Genomic DNA, 6,388 nt, shown 5'->3' with positions numbered 1-6,388 from the left:
AAAACTACATATTTGTATATTTTTATGATTGTCTCAGTCTTAATAACACATAGTGGCTGAAATAAATGTAAGGCAAATATCTGCACACTTAAATTCTCCTATCAGTGTTTACAATGCCTACATTTTTTAAAATATGTTCATTCAATTAATGCACACAAATTGATGCAGTGTGTTTTTCATAATAATAAAAAAATAAGCAGAGAATGTTCATAATTTAAAATGTAGCTTATAATGATAATGTAATAATTTAAAAAAATTAAATTATCTTCAGTCCATAAGCAAAATGAGGCACCGACATTTATTTTGAATTTGTGATTGCAATAGATGCCAGTAAGTGCCAACAGTATTGAATGAACAAACTATGTGTTTTATGTCAACATGAAAGGACTTCCTTTGGGACTTAGAGTGTTTGCTTGATGCGTGGAAAATTCTAAATGTATTAAGCAAAAGGATTTCCTGCTTAAGCGAAGGCTGTCAAATATCTCCGGTTTGTCTTCATCTACACAGAATTCACTTGCCCTGGTATGTTTTCCTGAATGATTCTAGTTTATTTATTTAAAGACAGTATTTTTCTCTGGATTACATTTTGAGTTTGTTTTTTTTTTTTTTTTTTTTTTTTTTAATTACAATGACCTAAAAGCTGTTCATTCTTTGGCTTGCAAAAAAAAATGAAGATCATTTCTGGAAATTCCTCCTTTAACTTATGAATAAGTTAGGGATATCTTTATTTTTTCTTAAGCCAGCTGCAGGGCAAATCCAAAGTGAAACACTCTCAGACTGCTACATTTGGAATATATTGCTTTATAAATATTTTTCTTTTTCTTGTATCTTTCTAGTTACTGTATGATTTAAATAATTAGAAAACTTTTCATATCACGGATAGCTTTGCAGTAATAATTGTCCACTGTATATATTTCCTACAGTCAGTGACATGTGTTATGATGACCACTGAAAAAAACTGCACATTTAATATGTGTTGAATTGTGATACATTGCTAAATGCTTGATATAGCATTTTTTCTTTGCATATGGATAGACACAAACTGAAAGCTTCTTCTTACTTCTACTGTTAAAGACAAGTTAAACATCATTGTGAATATTCTTTACTTATTGGATGAACAAAGTTTTTTGAGTGTTATTAGCATATTGCCCAGAATATAACAATCCTAACTGTAAGATAATGAAGGCTAAAATGAATAATGTTAGAAGAAATAGACTTGATAACAAAAAGCTCAATGACTATACTTGTATACAGCAATCATGACTAGTCTAATTGATAACATTTAAGTAGAAACTATACTGGAAAAAGAAAATAATTTTAAATTATTTTTAACAGCAAGATGCAATCACAGTGAAGCACTAAAATCCCTAACATTCTGTAAAGTTAACATCTTTCTGAATGCATTCATTCAGACTATACGGAAACACAACTGGTGTCAGCTCATGGAACTTTAGAAACTCATGACTTGTACTTACAACACATGTAACTGCTGAAGGCTGAGTCTCCTGTCTTATTTTGGAAATAACATAGAAAACAGCGAAGAAGTTAGTCAAGTTCCAGGTCCACATGTAATGCACTCCCTCGTTTACTTGATGTATTTGCATTGAAAGTGCAGGAATTCTGAAGTTCTTAATCAAATATGAGAGCAAGCAACAAACATTTCTGAAAGCCAATTCCAAGTTCTAAAGAATGAGTCCCACTTATTGCCACAGGGTCTGATTAGTATGTTTTTCTGAAACAGCAGTTTTCTCAAGAAATAAATCCAGTGCAGTGTATTTTAACAGGAATGCACAGTCAGGAGAGACACCGGAGAGCTCACATCCACCAAGCAACTCGACATCATTAGTTCCCACTGCTATGTTTAATCACAGCTAGCAGAAATGTTCGTTTCTTCTATTAAAGAGCAACAGATGATATCAGTGAGACTTAGACAAACAAATAACAGAAACTTTGTCCATCCTAGTTGCTTGCTCAGTCTTGAAAGTCTGTTCAGCCAGCCTCAGGGCTCTTTGTTTTTGTAATGCAAACCACAGCCTTTTCCCCCTTCCTGGCCTTATTGGTTAATATAACAATTGAAATGAACACTACACTGTCTGAGTCAACCTTAGAGCTTCACAGAAATTCATTATGTAAATGAACAAATCCAGCATATCAGAACAAGCAGCTGTGTGGGACCAGATGACAGTAGTTCAAACATTCTGTCAACAAGCAGAGAGGACTTCTTCAGCAGCTATCAGCTGATAATGACTGCTGATGCCTCCCTGGGTTTCATTTTATACCGCCTAATGCATTTAAATATAGCTTAAGCAAATAACTGCTTATTCAGTGGAGGTAACTGTTAAACTCCCTAAAAAGAATATTAAGCAAGGCTATATTACATATAATTCTGAAATGCTAATTGCACACTTATTTCTGTGCTTTGCAACCAACAAGCTTTTATTAGATAGTCAACCATATGTGATATCATTGTGAAATAGTTGTAAATGTTAATAATTCTGCACCGGGCCACCATATCATTTCAAAAATAAATTTTAAAAGTTATCCATTGATAGTTAAGTAATGGAACTTGCTTTTAAAATGGCAGGGTGATTCTGGCATGGGGGCAATGTTTCTGTCGTCATTCAGCAGTAAACTGCATTACCACCAATATAAAAGTACTAAGACCTGCTTACCTCCAACCTTACAAAGTCATCTCGTTTTAGTATATGTCTTAGTCATAATATGAATATAAACCAGCATGTTTCATTTTATTTAAATATAATTCCTAAAATTCATGACATAGAGAACACTTATGTGTTGTGCACTTCTTTGTGAAAAAAGTCAAAAGCCAACCTGATGTTATTTAACAAAGATTTTAATGTCTCTAAACCAGCAAAATTTCTTCAACCCAGTGTCCTGCTGTAATTCCAGCACTGAGATTATATAACCATGTAAGCAAACTGCAACAGCCACCTGTTCTCAAAAATCTTGAAAAAAAATCAAACACTCATTTATGAATGTTTTTCCTTGGAGGGAAGCACTCACAGTGCCTGAAAATCTAACTATATATTCTATCGCTGCTTTCACAGAAATGAACAGAAAAATATAGTTTAGAATTCATTAAGTTGTTTCACTACAACAAACAACCAAACACATATTATGTCATCAGCCATAGCTATGGTACAAAACAAATCATGAGAATAAGTAGGAATAACAATCCATACACATCTTGACTTTATAATATTATGCGAGTCATCCCAAATGTTTACTTGAATTACTCTAAAATGCAATGCTGTTAAATGAATTGCTCTAGAGGTGCTTAATAGATTTATGCTTGGCCATTCAGAAGAATACTGGCGCATAGATACAAATTGTACCCTGTATGTGCAGCTTAAACTTTCTGTCTATAATTTTCACTGATAATTTGTTACTGTTATAAATGTTATTTTATGCTTCCCATATGTAATTTGCATTTATGTAATAGTTTTGTTGTCAGGTTTAACAAATGTCTGATAAATGTGCTATACAAACAACAGTGGGTTTAAGGATGCAATGTAATATTGAGGTTGCATATCAAATTACCACTAGTTTACATTTAGAGCTGACACATCCTATATTTCTGTTAGTAAACAATCTAGGTCAGACTGTTTAGAATACAGGCTGTTTTGAAGAAATGTTCTCAATGGACTCAGAGTACTAGCTCATCTAGGATTATATTGTTTGGATTTGCAGTTTCTGAGCTGTAGGATATTTATTTACCATATAGGACAAATGAGCAATACCTTTTTAGGCCCAGACCTCATATTACATAAACAGAGCATTCTCTATTTCTATTTGCATTCATGACAAGATATTGTTTGTAAAATTACTAAGAACAGAATTTTGTTTTGCCCATTGTTTATTGTATTAGATGGATCAATTAATTTGTGTCATCAGAGCTGTTTATACTAAAAAATGTTATAATGATTGGTGGACATACAGAAAGTACATACTTTCTTGGACAATCTCATCTCACTTGTCTGAAAAGATTTCTTGTTAACACATCCAAATATAGGATTTATGGGAACTCATCAAATCAAATAAAAAGTAAACATTTTATTATTCTACACAGTTTAATTATGTATTTCTCTTTCACAATACAGAACACCCAACAGTTCTGTTTGATGGTTTTATTCTATGTAAAGATGTAGATACTAATATCTGTTGTATCTTAAATCCTAATATTCTGTTACACAAAGTTATGGCTTCAGAACAGCTGATTTCACTTTAAAACAAATAGCGGTCGTTAATATTCTCTATCACAAACAACGTTTATTTGTGACTACAGCTGCATATTTTAGAAATATGCCTGTCATTGCTTTGTGAACCTAAAGCATTATGCTCATAGGTAGAGCAAATCTGTCTTCCAAACGGCAATGCTTTATGTTTATATTACCATTCAAGTTCTTTGTTTGTATTGCCGCTTGGCATAGATCATGGCTAAAAGGGACGTCTGAAAGCTGATTTATTCAATTAGCAAAGTAAATAAACGCATTAAAGGTACAGCCTTCCAGACTATGCTGATTGCTCTTTACATGAATGAAAATGGTAACAAAAGGATGTATGCGAAGACAGGTATGTCTGCAAAGGGTATAGCTATACCCAGTCAGTATACATATCTATATACGTGTGTGTGTGAGTGTGTGAGGGGGGGGTGCAAGTGCACTTTTATGTGAATGTACGTGTTTGTACATGTATGTGCAGCTATATGTGTTTCTGTGTCTTTGCTCTTTTAAAGTGACCACACTACCATTGACAATCACAAGAGCATCACTTACTGATTTACCTAGCAAATGGCTTCTTTAGTGTATGTAAATTGCAATGGGCTTTTGCTGGATTGAAACAATAATAGCAGATGTTCTGCCATGTTATCTTGCACAATGAGGATCACAGGCCCTTATTCTGCAATGAAGATGTCTACTTTGACTTGCAAATGAAAATCACCAATACATAGATGCAAACAAATCCACTCACTGCTATAGAGATTGAGAAGGCACTACTTCCAGCTACCAAGATTACGGATTATATTATTTAGTCTTACCTCTTGGAAAAAGATTGAATGACATTAGCAAAAAAATGAAACTATGGCCTTAAATTGCTATGATAAATGCAACATATTATCAAAATAGTGTCTACTCTTCTTTATACATCAGCAATACGGTCTGTGATCAAAATCTGGAAGGTCAATGGTCATGAAAATACCTTTAAAACTTGATCAGACTGTGTGAATTCTCAGCTTAGCTATACTCTGGCAAGAAATGTAAACGTTATTTTGCATTTTGTATATGAAAGGTTTAAGGAAAAAAAATCACATTGTAATAAATAAGAACCTATAGAATCATAAGCCAGTAACTCAACTAAGAATAATAAACTTAAAACAAAGAACAACTAAATTTTATTATGTTATTTACTCAGAGTACCAAAGCACTAATATTTACAGATACATGAACATCCACGTACTTTCATGTATGCGTGCATTCATTCATCAATTTTCCAATATAAACTTTATCCTGCACAGAGTCATAAGGAGGTATAGCCTATCCAAGCAGAGAAGCAAATGCTGGACAGAACACCATACAAATACAGGTGTACATACCTACACACACACACACACACACACACACACACACACACACACACACACACACACACACACACACACACACACACACACACACACACACACACACACACACACACACAGACACACACACACGTCAATACCAGTGATATTTAACTGATTATTGTTAATAACATGCTTTGTACAAAGTATGTCTTTGTTATATTTTCCGCACTTGGTAATGTATTATACTGATTATAGTGCTATATAAATTTCAACCATTCGCACACACTGAAATGGAAGAACATGGACATTTTAATGGCAGATTAAAAAAACAAGAGGTATATAATTGGTTTATAGACTACTTTTCTCTTAATCACTTCCTGTTCCCACATGCACCTCTACAGAAACAAACATATATCTTAACAATATACCATATAGTTTGATATATTTAAAATTACAAAAATTGCTGACTGAGCAGCTGTTAAGATAAGAAAAAGAGAAATCTTGTAACTGATATTTATATATTCTTATTTCAATTCACAATTAACATAAATATGTTTCTTTATTAACCTATAAAACTAGGAAGCAATGATTAACAATACTTTAAAATGATTTCCCAAGATGATTGTTTAGTTTTCTTTACCTTACACAAGACATGTCATGTTTCAAGAACATAAAATACAGTAAAATATAAATGGTTCTCATAGACAATAAAAGTGCAAGAATATAATTTTGAAACATTTGTCATTTCTATACACTTGTATATTTCTGTATATATAAAAAATAAAATAATATGTATAATCATGT

At 32.7% G+C, this 6,388-nt stretch overlaps 1 protein-coding gene across 1 annotated transcript in view; it reads right to left on the bottom strand.

Annotated features, from left to right (window-relative positions):
• EYA1 (EYA transcriptional coactivator and phosphatase 1) overlaps positions 1 to 2,205 on the bottom strand; it is a 398,871-nt gene extending 396,666 nt beyond the window's left edge. The window contains exon 1 of the mRNA XM_044067272.1: positions 1,476 to 2,205. The gene's annotated coding sequence lies outside the window, so the exon portion shown is untranslated. The remainder of the gene's footprint in view (positions 1 to 1,475) is intronic.
• Between the last annotated feature and the right edge of the window lie 4,183 nt (positions 2,206 to 6,388).

The sequence above is a fragment of the Protopterus annectens genome, chromosome 3.part1 (assembly GCF_019279795.1).
Source record: "Protopterus annectens isolate FY-2018-M chromosome 3.part1, PAN1.0, whole genome shotgun sequence".
In the NCBI taxonomy this organism is placed as follows: Eukaryota; Metazoa; Chordata; order Ceratodontiformes; family Protopteridae; genus Protopterus; species Protopterus annectens.
The sequence above is the reverse complement of the archived record's forward strand: the minus strand, read 5'-3'. Positions and strand labels throughout refer to the sequence as shown.